This window comes from Scophthalmus maximus, chromosome 17 (genome assembly GCF_022379125.1).
Source record: "Scophthalmus maximus strain ysfricsl-2021 chromosome 17, ASM2237912v1, whole genome shotgun sequence".
NCBI classification, from domain to species: Eukaryota; Metazoa; Chordata; class Actinopteri; order Pleuronectiformes; family Scophthalmidae; genus Scophthalmus; species Scophthalmus maximus.
In genome coordinates this window covers 12,955,910-12,972,500 of record NC_061531.1, presented here as the reverse complement: position 1 = coordinate 12,972,500, position 16,591 = coordinate 12,955,910, and the positions used below count along the sequence as shown (strand labels likewise).

Genomic DNA, 16,591 nt, shown 5'->3' with positions numbered 1-16,591 from the left:
AGGAGTGCTAGAAATCCCTCTTCCATCTAGGTGATCTGTTCTCACCAACCTGCCTCCACATTCCTCTAATCCACTCCGATCTAATCCAATGCATATCTGACAGAGAATGTCATTTTAAAAAAAAAAATTTATGCTGCAGAGTCAAGGTGTGCTGCGCTGTGGTGTCCCGAGTGTGTATAACACGGACAGAAATAAAAACTCACACGCCTCCTCGCTACTCATTTTTCGTACAATGTGTTTTTGTGTTTGGCGTCTGCTGCTGACAAGTCAGCTATTACAACCCCGCAGTGTTAGGCAGGCTGGACAGTTGGTCGATTGACGAATTACAGTAAATCTGTGTTTTTTTTATTTCCAGTACTGGTGGCAAAAGTGTAGAGAACTGAGAGACAGTTTGTCATTATAATCAAAAAAACAAACAAAAAACCAAAAACGGCTTATATCCAGTAGTAATCACATCGCCGTGGAAATCCCAGATGGGAGCTCACATTTGAGATTGGATTATAACAGGCCCGAACCCAAATCAGAAAAGTCAAGTTGAGCCCATTTGTGCAGCGCTAAGTCACATTAGTCTCAAAGAGCGACACGCCCACATTTGTTTTTCAGCGCTGCATGAAAGTGCTCCTGATTTTGGTAGCTTTTCACTTGAGGGACACATTTTCTGTGCAGGAGTTTAGAAAGCATATGTCTTTTGATTTTGTAGTGTGGGTGCAAACAACCAGCTGCACCAAAATACTCAATAATGTCCAATGTTTCTGAAGAACGCGTGCAAAGTGTGTATTGCTGACAATACACCAATACCATAGCATCATGTCATGCAAATAATTAGTGGATATTAGTTTGTGCATGCGCAATTTCAACAAAAGAAATGTGTCAGAATCAGTGTTTAATATAAAACAATTATCTCCTGAGGTAAAATATTACCATAGTTTCAGACTGGTGTATTGACTTGTTATCAAGGGAAATACAGATTTTGCTTTGAATAAAATTTGCATTTAGACTAATGATAATACTAAAAACTATTATTAATACGAATAATAATGATGGTGACGATGCTGAAGATGATAATACGTTATTTCTACAGCACCTTTCAAAACAGAAAGGGTACCAAGGTGCTTCATGAAGTGAAATATAAAACTAGAACATCATGCGCAGCATTGCAATAAAACAAAACACATAAAAGAACAACATTAAAAGCAATAAAAGAACAACTATAAAAAATGCCTGCCTGTACAACAACTATAAAAATGCCACTCAATACAGGTGAGCTTTTAACTGCTCTTTAAGCTGAGGCAGTGGTTGTGCTGATCTGATTTTGAGGGGGTGTTCGATCCACGGCATAGGGGCTAAAACAATAAACGCAGGATCCCACCTGCTTTTTGCAATTTATGATTAAATTGTAATCTGTATTTCTGTTCCTGAATCTGACTTCCAGGTAAAAAAGTATTCACGAGCTGTGCGTTTCCACACGTTGCTTACGTTCATTCAGCCGTGGTTTGTGTAATCTATGTTTGTGAGTGTGTTGGCGTCAGTCTGACAGTACCTACACAGCAGAAGAAGGGTGTTGCTGAAGAATTTCCATTGTGGTGACAGACGGCACGGATCTCAGAAATGGGTCTTTTTTTCTTTGCCTCGCCAGGGTGCCAGTCAGCATCCCTCCTTTTTCCCCCACCTATCCACTCTCCCGTCCTCCATCTCCCTCCCTGCATCCCTCCTCAATGAAATGAGAAAGGATGGGCTCTTGTCAGCGTGAGCAACAGTGGCATTATTGTCAGCGTGAGCTGTCTGTCGCTGCAGTGTGTCGGGCCGGGCCCCTCCTGTCGGGCTGTCACCGTGGTGCGGGGGATGAGATGTGAAAACTTCGGCGAATTTGTCAAGGGGGAAATAAAGCATGGCCACCCGACTGATCTGACACCCTTATCTTTATGGTATCAGTCCCCTCACACGTAGACAAGTCATCCAACTGGAGCAAATATAAGTAACAAACACCCGCTCACACACACACACACACACACAAAAAATCAATACAAAGCACATCTGAAACTGCCCATCTAATAGTCCATATGAAATGAATATGACATAAGCAGCTGATGCCAGGCCTGGGGAGTATCCGAGTGGGAGAAAGCCTGCGTCAAGAGCCCTGACCTACATGAAACAGCGTCGATGAAGTTAAACAGTAAACTGGACAGTCGTTTCTTTTTCCTCTATCTCTGCTCCGTGCTTTCACACACTTTGCCCAGTTTAAATATGTGAAATTGTCCTGCCAGAAAAAGAAAAGAAAAAAGATATCTGGAAGCCATACCCTTATCTTTTTTTTCTTTTTCTTTCTTTAAAACAAAAAAAATCCACTTCAGTATGTTTTCTCTGGAGCGAACATGTGTGGCCTCCACATGAAGCCCGCTAGTGAATACAAGCTCGTTTTTTTTTTTGTTTGTTTTCCCCTCACTCGCCGGGTGTCTCGGCTCTGCTCAGGGGGTAAGTGAGGTGCAGACGGGAGCGGAACCACCAGCTGCTGACCTTTACTAGCATCACATAGCAGCGGGGAGCGCCTCGGTTTACCTGACTCACATCTTGAAAACAGCAAATCAAAAGGTCTCTAATGGGTTACCACCTGTGAGGAGGTATGCGTGGGTGTGTTTGTGTGTGTGTGTGTGGGTGTGTTTGTGTGTGTGTATATTTACTGGTGTGTGTGTGTGTATTTATGCACCGGGGTCATATTGTGGATGCATGTGTGTCGGTGCATACGTTTGCTGTGTACATGCTCGTGTAAGGTTTCAATTGTATCATCACAAGTCGCCATGGAAAAAGAAAAATGACCTCTTTGACCCACTACAAAGTGGGGGAGGGCTGCGCTGCAAAGGACCTCAAAGTGGGTGTGCGTCGTTAGAATTTAATAAATCAAATCCCGGTTCCAATGCTCATCCTTTAATTTCGAGCAAACCGCATGGACATTCCAACCACTGCTGCATTTCAATACTGAAACCACGCCTTAAAAAAGGCTGGAAAGGTCAGATGAGGTCATGTCTTGGCTAAATTTCCTCTGTTAGATTAAAATGTTAGAGCAGGTTTCATGATATTTTTCCTTTTTAATTACGAGAAGCCAGATTTGTGTTTATAGATATTGTCCATGCAAGACATTAATATTGACATTAGATATTAGCTTTGAGAGTTTTCATATTTTTTTTATTGCTTTTAACCTAATTACATTTGTTATTTATGTTCCTACTTCGGCCCTTGGTTCTGCGAGAGAAGAAAGTGCAATTACACCAAATGAATCCGTTTCCCACAACCGAACCCACTTCTGGCAACCCTCTTGCCCTTATCCCCGGGAAAGGAATCCAGGCCCACCTCGTGACCCTTTCGGCAAAACCTCCTCAAAATCCCTCACAATCATCACGGCTCCCTGACAGACTCTTTTTCCGGAGCCACTCTATCCTGCAGGTGCCCCTCACATCAATCAGACGGGGCAACGCACTAAAAGAAGCCTCTTATCGATCTGATCAATAGCAGCCAAAGAAACCAGGTCGCTGTCACTCTTTCCTCTGTGTGGGAGGAAGTGTCGCATGGATGGAAAGAAAAGGGAAGGAAATGAGGAAAGAAAGGTGGCGAGGAAGAGGAGAGGAGAAGAGAGGAGGGATGTGGGCATTGAGTGAAAAGATCTCACTTGGAAAAAGGAAAAAAGAAAAAATCGAAGACCGAGCTAGGGAAGGAGATGGACATGGGGCTGGAGTAGGTGGAGGAAGGAGGCAAAGGGAGAGGTTGGCGGGAGGGAGTGGCCTGGCTGCTATTATAGCTCCCGGAGAGAAGGAACTCAATCAGTGGCGAGGCGAGAAGCCCATTGTGCTGTGGTGTAATGGGAACTGTGAGATTTTATTAAGAGAGAGCAATTGCATGTGCTCCTCATCAGGGTTTCCATTGTGGCACTGGCGGTCACAATGACGTCTGGGGAAGATAGAAACAAGGTATTTACTGTCTCACATTCGGAAGAATAGACGGCTCCAAGAAATAGGGTTCCACTTTGACATTAGTGGCTCTGTTGCCTGTAATTGTCATGGCATCCTCTTGTTCGATCTGCCTCCTTCCCAATCCCTCTCACTCCATTATTCCTGCAGCTCTTTGCCTCGCTCTGTTTGTCCTCTCTCGTTCTCACAGTTTTGTCTTAACTGTACTTGCAGAGCAAGCCTGCACTGTGGCTATTTAGAGGAGACGTGCGGAGGGAGTGGGGAGGGAGCGATGTGGGAGGACAGCGTCGTAATAAGGTGAATCAGCCTGAATAGTGACGGACCCGGCCTCGTCAGTTTGATGCTGTTAGAGTCGGGTTCTCCAGGACACAGACCATTAATGTGGCGGCGAGCTGTGTATTCATTTTCCCCTCGGTCAGTATGGATAACTATAGGTAAAGGGCATGTTGTTGATTGCTCTGCGTTTGCGTACAGCTTCATGGGAGGAAAAGAATAGATTTTCTGTCCGTATAGGTTAAATTATACCTCCCTCACCACTGAGATACGAGCGACTCCCATTAAGTGTGTGGCCCGACTTCACAGCAAGAAAAATGCCCATTTTTGTGTTCTCCATACGGGATCGTACAGGTTGTTTTTGTGTGTTCAAATCTTAACCATCGGACAGACTTGGATTAACATCGCCGCTATTTAAAAAGAAATAATCGCTTTCAGAGACCAACTCACGAACCTTGGAGATGAAAGTTCCGTTGAATAAACAAGAGTAAAAAGAGTTTTTAATGGTCCCATATTTTTTTCATTTTCTGCTGTTATGTTTGAAGTTTTGATATCAGTAAGAATATATATTTGCAGTAAGTAAAAAAACAACAACAAAACGTCAATGATATAATCATCTCCTTGCCCATGCTTCTCTCTGGAGGTCTACTAAGATCAGGGGGTCTCTGATGCCCTCTTCTGAAGGGCTGTTTTCTGGGAGACGCATGGACACACAGGCCAACCGCAGGTAATGTATTGTAGCATGCATATTGTAGCCTGGTAAAACTCACCGGTACATGCAAAAAACAGTGGTCAGTATTACAAATCGCAGTGTTGTGAAATAAGAAAATAAATTGTTTATAACCAGCTCCCACAAAAATCATTTTCTGACCTGATGCTCCAAATGAAAGGAAGGTTAAAAATGTATCAGTGACTTCCAAAAAATAAAAAAATACTAAGTCAGGGCTAGAAAACTTTTAGCTTTGTGTTAAAATGACCACCGAATTAAGATTAGTCGACCTGCATTGTCACGGGTATCATAACAACAACTTCCTAGTTAAAGAACAACTGGCGTCATTGTTTAAGAAAAACTGATAAAAGACACAAAACACAAACATCTACTGTCGCTAGGATACAGGAATCGAACAGCTGTCTCTAGTGGCAAATTTCCACATTTTTATTGACCCATCCCATCTCCTCTCTGCGCGGGCTTTGAGGCTCTTTGATCACGTCACCAGACTCCCCTCCTCTGCCATACCGACAAACAAGAGTCACATTTACTGCGGCAACAAGAGAGCTCGGTCACTTGAACATAAACATGTTTGCCAGGGATATTAGTTGAAATGATCCTCTTCTTTTTCTTGGGAACTTGGTCTTAAAATCACTGTTGTGTCCCTTTAAAATCTTTAAAAGGTTTTGAGAATATTTACATGAGGTTGTTTGCTTACAAGCTACATCACTGCACTTCTTATCTACAGTAGGCCATTGTGTATTAATTATAGATATCCATGAATCAAGTCAAGTCGAATCATAGACTGTTGCAATTATCCAGTCTACCCATTATCCTCTTGTTTTAGAATTAGGCTGATTCTGACATTATTTGTTAACGTAGACTTTTCAGACTGCTGCCTCGTGTGACTGTCAGATCATCTGCTATTGAATTATGAGCCGCGATCAACACTTTCTGTCCGGATCTGGCTCTGCGCTAATGAATTCAAATGTACTCCTCGTCTCTGGTCCTCGCCGCCGCTGCCTCGCCATCACGGACAATCTGATAAAGGGATGAGAGAGGATATCATGTGTTCCTCACACAAATCCTGCCTGTAATCCGTGCATTGTTGTTGTTCTACTTCCCTCACTGTAATCTCCTCGCAAGTCCATTCTGTTCCAACAATCCCCCCAAATACGATATATCAAACCTGCTGGTCATCCATAAAACTGGGGGAGATAAAGGAAGAGAAAGACGACAGTAAACCATAGAGAAAAAAAAAAAACTTCTATCAGAAGTACTTAGTTCTACATGAGGGTGTGTTGCTGATAGTGTTGCTATGTGGCATAATACTAATGCTCAAGCTGGCCATTTGATAATAAGTCAGGGCAGAACAGGATGGGGGTGTTGGGATTACATCCCCCAGCAGGGATGGGGACCAGCACTGGCCATATGTGGTCCAGTTCTCCATAATCCTATTTGACCACAACGCATTTAAAGTAGAAGACATTTGACGTGTAGAGAGCAGATTGAGGGATGGAAAGATGTGTCTGAAATAAACGGATGACATGGTGTTGAGGACGATTCTTACTTTGATCGGCAGATGAATTCTCTACCTTAAGTCCATCAACAACCCTGGAACTAAGCCCTGCCAAATGTTGTTTTTTTCCACGAGTCTCTAAACCCCCCCCCCCCCCCCCCCCCCCCCCCCCAGAGCTGGCTTGAGTTTACCAGCGCTACATCCACCGATGTGTTTGTTTCACCGTGCGACACGCTCCATCTGCTCGGTTCTGGGAATGTAAAGCGATTGCTGTCGCACATAATTTCTCTGACGCAACTGGGTATTTGTGCGCCGAGAGTGAGCCACCTGAAGCGTAGGTTAAGTCGCATGCACTCACACACGAGGTAACGGTTTGTCCCCGAACACACGCATGCAGACGCACACTTACAAACACATACTCCGCGTTCAACTGGCCTTTCATTTTTTAATCCAGAGGCTGACAGTTCCCATCGTGTATGGCATTCAAGCCCATTGGCGTCAATAATACCCTTTGACAAAAGGGAACAAAAAACAGCAAATGGATGCAGACACGGTGAAGAACAGCGAACCCCCCTTTCCCCCCCGGAAAAGGTGGGTTGGTCCAATAGACGATAAACTTGTAGACATGAAGCAGAGGCGTTGTTTATGCTGTATAAAAAATACTGGGAAAGCTGCTTTCCCTTACACGAAACCCAATAACTACACAGATTGTTTGGATTGGATCCTTGCCCACGATTAACAAGGGACGAGCCAGGTGTTGTTGATCCTCTTGGTCAGTTTGGGGCTCTGCAGGCTGGTTGATAGTGGCAAAGCTCCACGGAACACTTTAAACTTGACTATATGCCACAGGATTCAATTTACAAGTTGTCGGTTTAAGTCGGAACGATGATCCGCCCCTCTTGTTTGCACCGGGAAACACTGTCAGTTTCCAAGGCGTTTTTTGTCCCGCAGTTATGGAGCACTTTGGTAGGAGAGAAAAACTATAACGGGCAGATTACAGCTGTGATAATAGTACACTCCTTTGTGCACTCCTCACAATAGCAGAAAACCTGTCCTCACCCACAGGAAGGAAAACAAATGAGGATGAAATAAACTCTCAGTTTGCAATCCTGCAAAGCCTGGTGCTTTTATGTGATGTGCTGACTGAGGGCTCAGTGCACTATGCCTGTGGATGTGGAACCCAGTGAAGGGGATCACGCATGCCCGGCACTCCACCAACCGTCCCTCATCCACCTTCCTCTTCCCTCCATATACACATAAGCCCCTTTTTAGACAGCGATCCAGCCATATTGCCTTAAAGAACACCTACGTTATGATGACTTTGCTGGTTTACACTGCACAAAACATGTCCCGCAATGCCGGCTCTCCCATTTTACTCAGACATCGATTCGTCTTCAGGGCAGAACAACAATGCCCCCCATTCTTTATTTGTATTATTTATACAGAACAGTGCAGCAGAATAAAGGTGCAACTGTATAAAGGCGGCAATACTTACACATTTACTCATGTGTACCAAGAGGTGCACAAAGGTATTTCTCTGTATTCCTGCTGTATTCTGTGATACAGGTTTATTAAAATTCATACAGAATGCTGCAGGTATTCCTCAGTAGGTCAGAAAACAGAGACTGAATATATGAAATGAACATTCAAATTTAAGTATCTCATTTTGCACTGGAGCACTGGATGACAACATCATTTCAAAACCAACATGGTAGGTAAGTGACTTAGAAAACAGATTACGGACGACAGATCAATTCAAAGTGGGTCTCGAATTGTCCCAAGTAATTCTCACTGATGATCTGAAGCCATAAAAGTGATATTCGGGACAGCTGTCCAGAAATAATATGTTCGATATTTGCAACTTCAGTGGTTTGTGAAAACACATTTCAGTATCTGTACGACACACGCATTCATTTGGTGTACCGCGTCAATGGGCTGCGAAAAAACATCTACTTCGATTTCACCCAGATCCCTTCAAGACAGCAAAACAAATGTGCATTCAATTGCTCTACAATCCCAGAGAAAACCGAGCACAACAAGAGAGAATTCGCAGTAAACCGAGGTCAGGGTGCGGACAATCAATCTTATATCTATTCCACTGAGAGATCAAAACTCTCCGAGATAAAGAGTTTGGAGAGGCAGATTCTCTCACCGCCGCAGAAGGTCCACAGGTGTCCGGGGTAAACAGGCGCCGCTTTTGTTGACAGGCCCGAGACGACAGCGTCAGTTAGCGGTGAGCGGCAATTAATCTCTGACTAGAGGCCTCCTTCAGCCACAGCCACGGCGTCGGGCCAATGATAAGGTCGTGCTGAGTGACCACGCTTGGTCTTCGGCTGATTAATCACAAGAGTTTACAAAGCGGCCGCGACTGTGGCCGGCCATTTGTCAGGCGCCCTGTAATTAATCCATTTCCATGGGAGCCTGTTGGGAGTCAGTGGGGCTCACTGAGGAGCCCCTCGAAAGGCAATCGTTAGACACACAAAAACTGGACTGTGTGACACACACGGGACAAAGACACAGAGGCCTGTTGTGAGAGATGTGTTCCCAGCCCTTTACCTCGCAGTAAGAGGGTTGATTAGAGAAAGGCCACAGATCAGAGCCTGGAGCAGCCGCCGCTATAGGAGAGACAGTCGGGAAAGAATTAAAGGGGACAAAATAATGATTTTCCTCTAAGTGGACTCATTCATCCAGACACTTTAAGGTCAACACTCATCTTTTTTTTTTTTTGCCATGATGGGCTATATTTGAGTGTTGTAAATGGTTGACATTTCCAGGAGGATGTCTTGCACGGCCCTGCGATGACGGGAAAGGTAATTCACACACAGCATCTCCGAGAGAGGGAAGAGGCCTATTGACAGCACAGACGGCCGACTGTTATTTGACCCTCAGAATTGAGGGGAAGCCATGCAATGCTAAAAGCCGCATTCCCCCGTTGATATCAGGTCACGAGTGGCGATTTATGCGCAGTAATGGAGAAAATGTTTCCTCAATCACATAGGTGTTTTGACACCATGCCTGGTCGCACAATGTTATCTCCAGCCCCGAAACCAGAGAAAACAGATGTCCGGTCTCTCCCGATACCACGGCATCCCGCTCCCACCAGGCATATACAAAGTCACCCAGTCACCCACGCATTGGAGAGAGGCAGCTGCCAGAGAATTAGTGTCCAAAAACTCAACAGTGAGACAGACACAAACAAGCATGGCAGTTGGTTTTGGGGGATGCAAAGAACGCTGATTGACAGTGCTCTGTCGGCCGGATTAAAGACGTTCATTTCGTCCTGAACTCAATTATATTTTACAAAGGCTGACATCCCCAGTTAATTGCAGCCTTTCCACATGAGGGAATTATTTGCACTTCTCAATTCCCTGGCCATGTGTACTCTGTTCCGCATGTACAGGCTTCATCTAATATGTGGAAATATTGCAAATTAGATCGGGGGGGGGGGGGGGGGGGGGGGGGGGAATCTGGGAAATGAAAAAAACCCAAAAACCTTTGGGAAGTGTTCAGAGGCGGAAAGGAGCGAAACACTGGTACATCTTCAAGAGAGAAGTGTCTCTGTGAGTAGTCTGCCTCGGCCTCTCAAGTGTGTCTGGATCTTAGCTCTGAGACAGCTTAGTTCAGAGACAGATCCGGAGTGACAGCGTTGTGATGATTGACATGGTGATGAAGAGGAGGGGGAGGAAGAGAGGAGAAAAAGGTTGTGTAGCGCCACTGGTTTCACCGTAATGAAAATGTGAGTGTTGCCCGTGGACGCGTATGACACGAGTCCCAGGCCGGGCTTGTGCTGAGGAGGTAATGTCAGGGAGGTAATGTCAAGGAAGCCCACAGGCCCATGTAGAGGAATGTCTGCATACGTGTGCCCACGTGTGTGTGTGTGTTGCTGGGCGCTTGGTGTGTGTGTGTGTGTGTGTGTGTGGGTGGGGGGGTGGGGGGGAGACTGGGGCTGTTAGCCTGGATTACCCAGTTGTTTCTAATTCACCCCAACTCATCTCTCTAGACATCCCATGGTTGACATGTGTCACCACACAGTCAGATTACATGGCCTCTAATCCACCTCTGAGGCTGACTCGGTGGTCCTGAGGGGGGGGGCACATGTTGTTGCTCTCCTTACTGTCACTGCTGCTATTTGCATGTGGTGCCACGCAGCCTTGGATTAGGTTTGTTGCACTGCCTGACATGTGGACAGACAGCTGTCAGCAAGATGCAATGAACCAAAGCTCTAAACAGGCCCGTGTCGCTCCGCTACCCTTGGGCTGGCGCCGATCTCGGCCGGCTAATCCCGTATCATTGTTTTCGCGGTTTTGTTTGTTACAATGGGTATCAGTGACATCACCGGTGTTGACATCAGCTCCCCAGCAAACAACACCGGTGTTTATCTTTTTCTGTTCGAAAACACGCGCATGCCGCTGCCAACGAGATGCCGGAGTAAATAGGTAGACAGGAAATATTTACTGATAATAATCTCATCAAACAGATGAACAGAGGTTGGTTTTCCTCAACGACAAACATCGTCTTTGTTGTTTTGGACTGTTTAGGCGCACGCTGAGGTATAACACATTCTGAGTGATAAACGTGCATAATGAAAATGTCAAATTCAAATGTTACACAGAGACCGATGATTCATTGTATATTTGAAGATGGCACTGGTCTTTGTGCTGTGACTTGTTCAGTCGGTGTGCCCGGGTTGCGCTGCTCCTTCCACTTGACACTGATCTCTCACTTGGTCACTGTGACCCTGCCGAGGAGCATACGAGTCCACATAAGACCGTGGCTATTATGCTGCGGCTGTGTAAAAGCTCCAGAGGGCTTCTTTGCAGTTTCTCAACTGATATGAGCGACGATGAGAGACTTCCTATTGGGGGGCAAAAAATATTGTACAGTATCATTTTATCATATTTGTCTCTGCCTAGGTATTCGTCGTAGTTAAACTTCATTGAGAAGATGTTGCTAAGAATTTTTTTTTTTACGTCTTTCACCTCACTAGGAGTCAGACAGTGAGCAGGGCAGCAGGGCAGTGGGACACTGCAGGTCTGCACCAGGCCCAGAGACTCCCTGCTGCTGCAAGGCACTCCACTGATCAAGGCGGGCCAATCACTCTTAGTGTCGGGTCGGGTCTACTGAGGACGTAGCCTCTCTTTCGCCCTAGAGGAGGAGAATGGCTGGCCAGAGTGGTAGAGAGGGCCAACTCTGGTTCAACCAATCCCCCCCCATTAGCAGGAGCGAACCTGTGAAACCCAACCTCAGGAGACCCCCCTGACTCGGCGCAGGGCAAAGCAGCTTGCTTATTAGGCTCAGGCTGCCTCAGGTTAGTCTGGAGTGCTGTTGCTGTAATGATGTAAACAGTTCATACTGGCATTAGGTGACACAGAGTTATTTTGCAACTCATTGTTCTGTCATTGCTCTGAGTGTGGGTGACGCTCCCCATCTGGGAGATTGGGAAGTCATTAACTGAGCACAGACAGTTTCCAATCACTGTAAAAGGAATGGTGAAATTGCTGGAAATTGCATAAAACTTAGTGTCTATAAAATTCCAGGCAGCAGCACTTATAACCTTCTGTTCCAGATGTTGATTAAGGTCAAGTTATACGACCGCCAGATATTGAAGTGACTAGTTCTACATGTGTAAGACTGTTAAGTGCAGAGAAAGTAAAACTCCTACTTGATAACTACTCAGACGGCCCCCTTACTACACTGTAGTGCGGCCTCGTGGTTATCACAATAAATGAATGACATGAACAGCCATCGTGATGGAGTGGTTGAGCTCGGCGTGTATAGGGTTATTCAATATATTCTCAATGGGCTCGGCCCGAGCTGTTCAAACACTTTCTTCATGGATGGATGTGTCTCAAGGGATGGCAATGCCGAGGTTAGACACAGAGGCACAGATTGAAGACTGGCCACCTCTCCTCGACAGCCACCAACCTCACAGAATCTTTTAATGGCACACTAAAATGCTGCGTAAAGACTAAATTGCTACCCTCAATGGGCAACAGATGATGGAATTAAAAAGATTTAGAGCTGTGGGGGGGAATGGGCGGCGTGTGTTTGATGTGGGCCTGGGAACGAGGGAAGAGAGGAAAGAGGGCAGCAGACCAAACCAAGGCAGCATCTGGCCCTTGTAGGGACAGCGCAGCTCCCCGGGACGTCTCTGTGGAGCGGGGGGAAAGGGGCTGACTGATAGCTCTTTCTAACACCCACATCGGCACACGCTGGCACTCAGCTACTAGTAACACCTGCTGCACACATATGGCGCTACAATATCACTCACATAAACATAAACAAAACTAGAACATGTGAGGTGTGAGGAAAGTGAAATTGTGACGCCGCCGCCGCCACAGAAAAACACTCATTCCAAACCCTACCCCATACTCCGGGTAACCATAGCAACCCCTCACCTGTCGTCTCCTCGGCAAGAAAAGGCAGACAGCCAGGTCAGGGTGACACATTTTCCCTAACTCACAAACACAATATGATTTTCCTTGTGCTGCGCGGTCCCCACACTCGTATTCCCACCAGAGCATACACCCAGTCGACTCTATACACACTTGCCTTATCTCTCTCTCGCCTGCTTTCTCTCCTCTCTGTCTCTCATTCACCGACACTTGCACCGTCACCGGTGCATACACAGCCACACACTCACGACAACACGTTTCGGCTCCACTACTCGCGCCACGGAGAGCTGGCAAAATGCCTTCCACCGCCCAACGAAAGGGCAACAGTTATCCTGACCTGGCATATTCTGAGACCTGGTGAAAATGTGGCCCAGCATAAAAGGGCGGTGGGCTGCAGCAGATTCTCTATTCACAAGAGACAAAACCTGGATCTGCCGTATGATCTGGCTGGCTGGACGTGGATGAATAGAGCCAACAATCCAGCAATGACAGCCCCTGTTAACCCTCATACTACAAGCCTCTGCCTGGATGTATACATAAATGGAGAGGGAGGTGCTGGTGTGTAGTACTAGAGAGGGAGTAGAGGTAAAAAAAAGAAAAACTTTAAATAAAATCTGGCACTGATGATGACAGCTCTGTGCTGCCTGTGCGCTCATGACAGAGCCATGCGCCCGTAAAAGAGGCCAGGGATTCCAGACACACGGCTGCAATGTGAGATCGACGCGCAGTCAGTGAAAACTCTGGCGAAAAAAAATTCACTAACCGCAGCCACATCCCTCACTACTCTCCCACACAAACTTCTGCTTTCATCTCATCCCAAGTGTGGAGGGGAAGTTAAAAATAATTCCGAGAAGAAAGGGGGGCTCGCAAACTGACACATTCAAACAAGCTCTGGTGTTAGGGATGAAGCTCGAGCACCGAGGGGTGTTGATAAGTTAGGAGAGGACGGGCTTTGTCCTGGGTGATGAGAGGGGGATGGGCCATCACCACCTTGGCTCTCATTTTCCCGCCGCTTTCATCTCGCTGCACACCGCAGACCCAGTGACTCACCCAGCGAGCAAAAACACAGCCAAAACCAATAGCCGGCAGATAGCATCTCTTACGCTAACAAGCTTTTCACTTGGGGATGCCATCCGCTCCCTGGTTTTTTCTCATACAGCTAATTAGGGATGGACTGAGAAGCGGACCTGCAGCTATCTATCCGCGCTGTTTTCATCCTCTTTCCTTTCAGTCTTTTTTCCCCCCCAACTCTGCTGCTCTTCCGTCTCTGCCCTGCCTCTCTGTCTCTGTCGCTATGTCTCACTCTTCCTGTGTCCCTGTCTTACACACACACACACACACACACACACACACACACAGACACAAACACACACGCGCATAGACACACACACACACACCTCTGTCTCAATTCAAGCCACACTCCATTCATGTCTTTTATCTAACTCTCTATCTTCCAATCCACTGGCCTGGCCGCCATCACCGCCACTGTGTCCAGCCCAAGGCCACTACTGCCTCTTAATCCCATTAGACCAAACACAATCAATTATCCAGCCAGCCATAAGGATCTGAGAGCATTAAAAGGTTAGCCCAGGAGATTTAAAGCCATTGATGACTATGACAGGAATGTACTCTTTGCCCCCCCCCCCCCCCCCCCCCACCCCACTTGAACACTCTGTGTACTATGTGTGTGCGCGTGTGTCAGTGCACGTACATCAACATGACACCCCGGCGACCAACGTGCGCCACCATGCATCGCTGGCGGATCTTTAATCATGTCCCTGCAAGTCCCGGCAAATTACTGCCTTGTGATGGTAATCGATAAAGCGATAAACACAGGCAGGCACTGCAGCTGCTGGGGCGAAGAAATACCGCTGCGGCCACTGGTTGAGCTTTTTTCTTTTTCTCCTCATAATCTGATCCTCCCTTGCCAAGAGTAAGAGGGGGGGGGGGGGGGGGGGGACAAAGTGGAAAGAAAGAGTCTCCTCTTGCAAACAGAAGAGACACGACGTCGGGGAGAGAGAACAATGCAGTCTCTTGCACTGTACCGGCTCTGAGAGGTGGTGGAGTTGTGGAGACACAGGTGCAGGTCAATCAATGCTATCGGGCGGATGGACTGATATAATCATATTGTAATCTGGAGACTCGTCTCGCCCGCCCACCCAACACCCCACCCCTGGCTGTCCATAAACTCCATGCCCCTGTGCCGCTCCGTTCATCGCTTGATCTTATTCTCTCACTCCCTCCACTTTATCTTTCCCATACTCTGCTCTCCTCCACGCTCTCCTCACCGACTGGCTCCTTCTCGGCCGAGAAAATTAAATATGATCATTCCTCTTCAAAGGCACCACTATTAGCCACATAATGAATATTCAGTTAATGTAGCAGAGAGGAGAGACTGTGAGTAACAGAAATAAGTGACAGCAAGAAGTGAAACTCTTCGACTCATTTTTTTCAACACCCTCACAGCACAACTCCAACAGTCAGACGAATGTACACTGGCAAATCGTTTCCCTTACGAGCCAAAATAACACCAAACATTAATTATTACAAATACCTTATTACCAGGAATGAACAGCCCTGTGACATTTAACGATGTGATTGTAGATCTATCTCATCAGAGTCCAATACATCTTTTATGGCCCATTAATATTTCCACTGATGAATCATTGATTGTGAGGCTTTTATGAAATACTTCCTCAAATCTCATGTCCCTGATGCGACCTCCGCATGAAAATCATGCGGCTGCGGCTTGAAAGACGCAGGGGCACTTGTGGCTCCAACTTTAACTCCACTCCTATAAGGACTTGTCAGCCTGTGTTCCAGAGGCAGCGGCAAGGCACCTTCTCCGCCGGGATTCAAATGTGTTTCCTCATGCAGACACGATAGCCACTTTCCAATTTCAACTTCATCTTAAACCACCTATTTCTGCTGCCGTGGCGGTGATTGAAATATGAAACCCTGCATATATACAGGCCATTACAGCAAATACAAGGCCCCAGCTGCTGTCTGTCTGCCAGGGTAAGTAAGAGGAGAAGAAACAACAGGGATCAGCTACAGCCGGAACACATTTCTATTTATTTATTATTCAATAACGTTGAATTGGCCCCTGACCCCCAGCAGCAGTTCACACCAAACTACCCTCATAAGGAAACAGCAGCCTCGCTGATTCAGGGGGAAATCAAACAGAATCCCTGGGGCTCAGTGTTATGAGAGTTCAAATCTGACAGAATTTGACGAGTCGCCCCCCCTTTGAGTAAATCCTGTTTTGGGCTGTTTTTGGTTCATTCACGTTCCAGGGCAACGGCATGAACATACAACCCAGACATGCCGGCATACAAGTAGGTAAAATGAGTCACGCCATTCAGCCGAGTCTTCCTGAGCATCCTAGGAGGTGATGAGCATTTTTATGAAACTGGTCTTGCATCGGTTCCCCCTCCCTTCCTCTCTTTCCTTTCTCCCGCCCCACAAACCAACATGTTTTTTCAGGGGTAAAATGTATTGCTTTTATCTGTCTTTTATGCCTCTCCAATTTTCGGCGGAACGATTTGACGCGAGGGTACTTCAAACCTAATTTCAGCTGGTGTGGAAATATTATAAAGTAACTGTTGTTCAGGTGCAAAATAAATGAATTGAGCGGCGCACGAGGAGCACAGACTCCTGGAAACGGTGGGGGCATGAGAGTGGTTGGGGGGCAATACGCTGCTAACACACTGTTGTCTGCAGCTTTCAAGGTTGC

The 16,591-nt window shown here is 46.5% G+C and overlaps 1 protein-coding gene and 1 long non-coding RNA gene across 9 annotated transcripts in view; one reads left to right on the top strand and one right to left on the bottom strand.

The window, feature by feature from the left end:
- Positions 1–16,591, top strand: part of LOC118288390 — a 49,190-nt gene that overhangs the window by 506 nt on the left and 32,093 nt on the right. The window contains exons 3-4 of one of the 5 annotated variants that reach the window (XR_004785868.2): positions 4,876–4,959; positions 5,824–6,496. The exons of 1 other annotated variant lie outside the window; for it this stretch is intronic. This is a non-coding gene — a long non-coding RNA (uncharacterized LOC118288390). Of the gene's footprint in view, positions 1–3,249; positions 4,754–4,875; positions 5,083–5,823; positions 6,497–16,591 lie in introns of those variants that run through there. 3 more of the 5 variants (XR_004785866.1, XR_007029865.1, XR_004785864.2) reach the window with 3 other exon arrangements.
- LOC118288386 (protein sidekick-2-like) overlaps positions 1–16,591 on the bottom strand; it is an 81,733-nt gene that overhangs the window by 52,278 nt on the left and 12,864 nt on the right. The gene's annotated exons all lie outside the window — the stretch shown is intronic.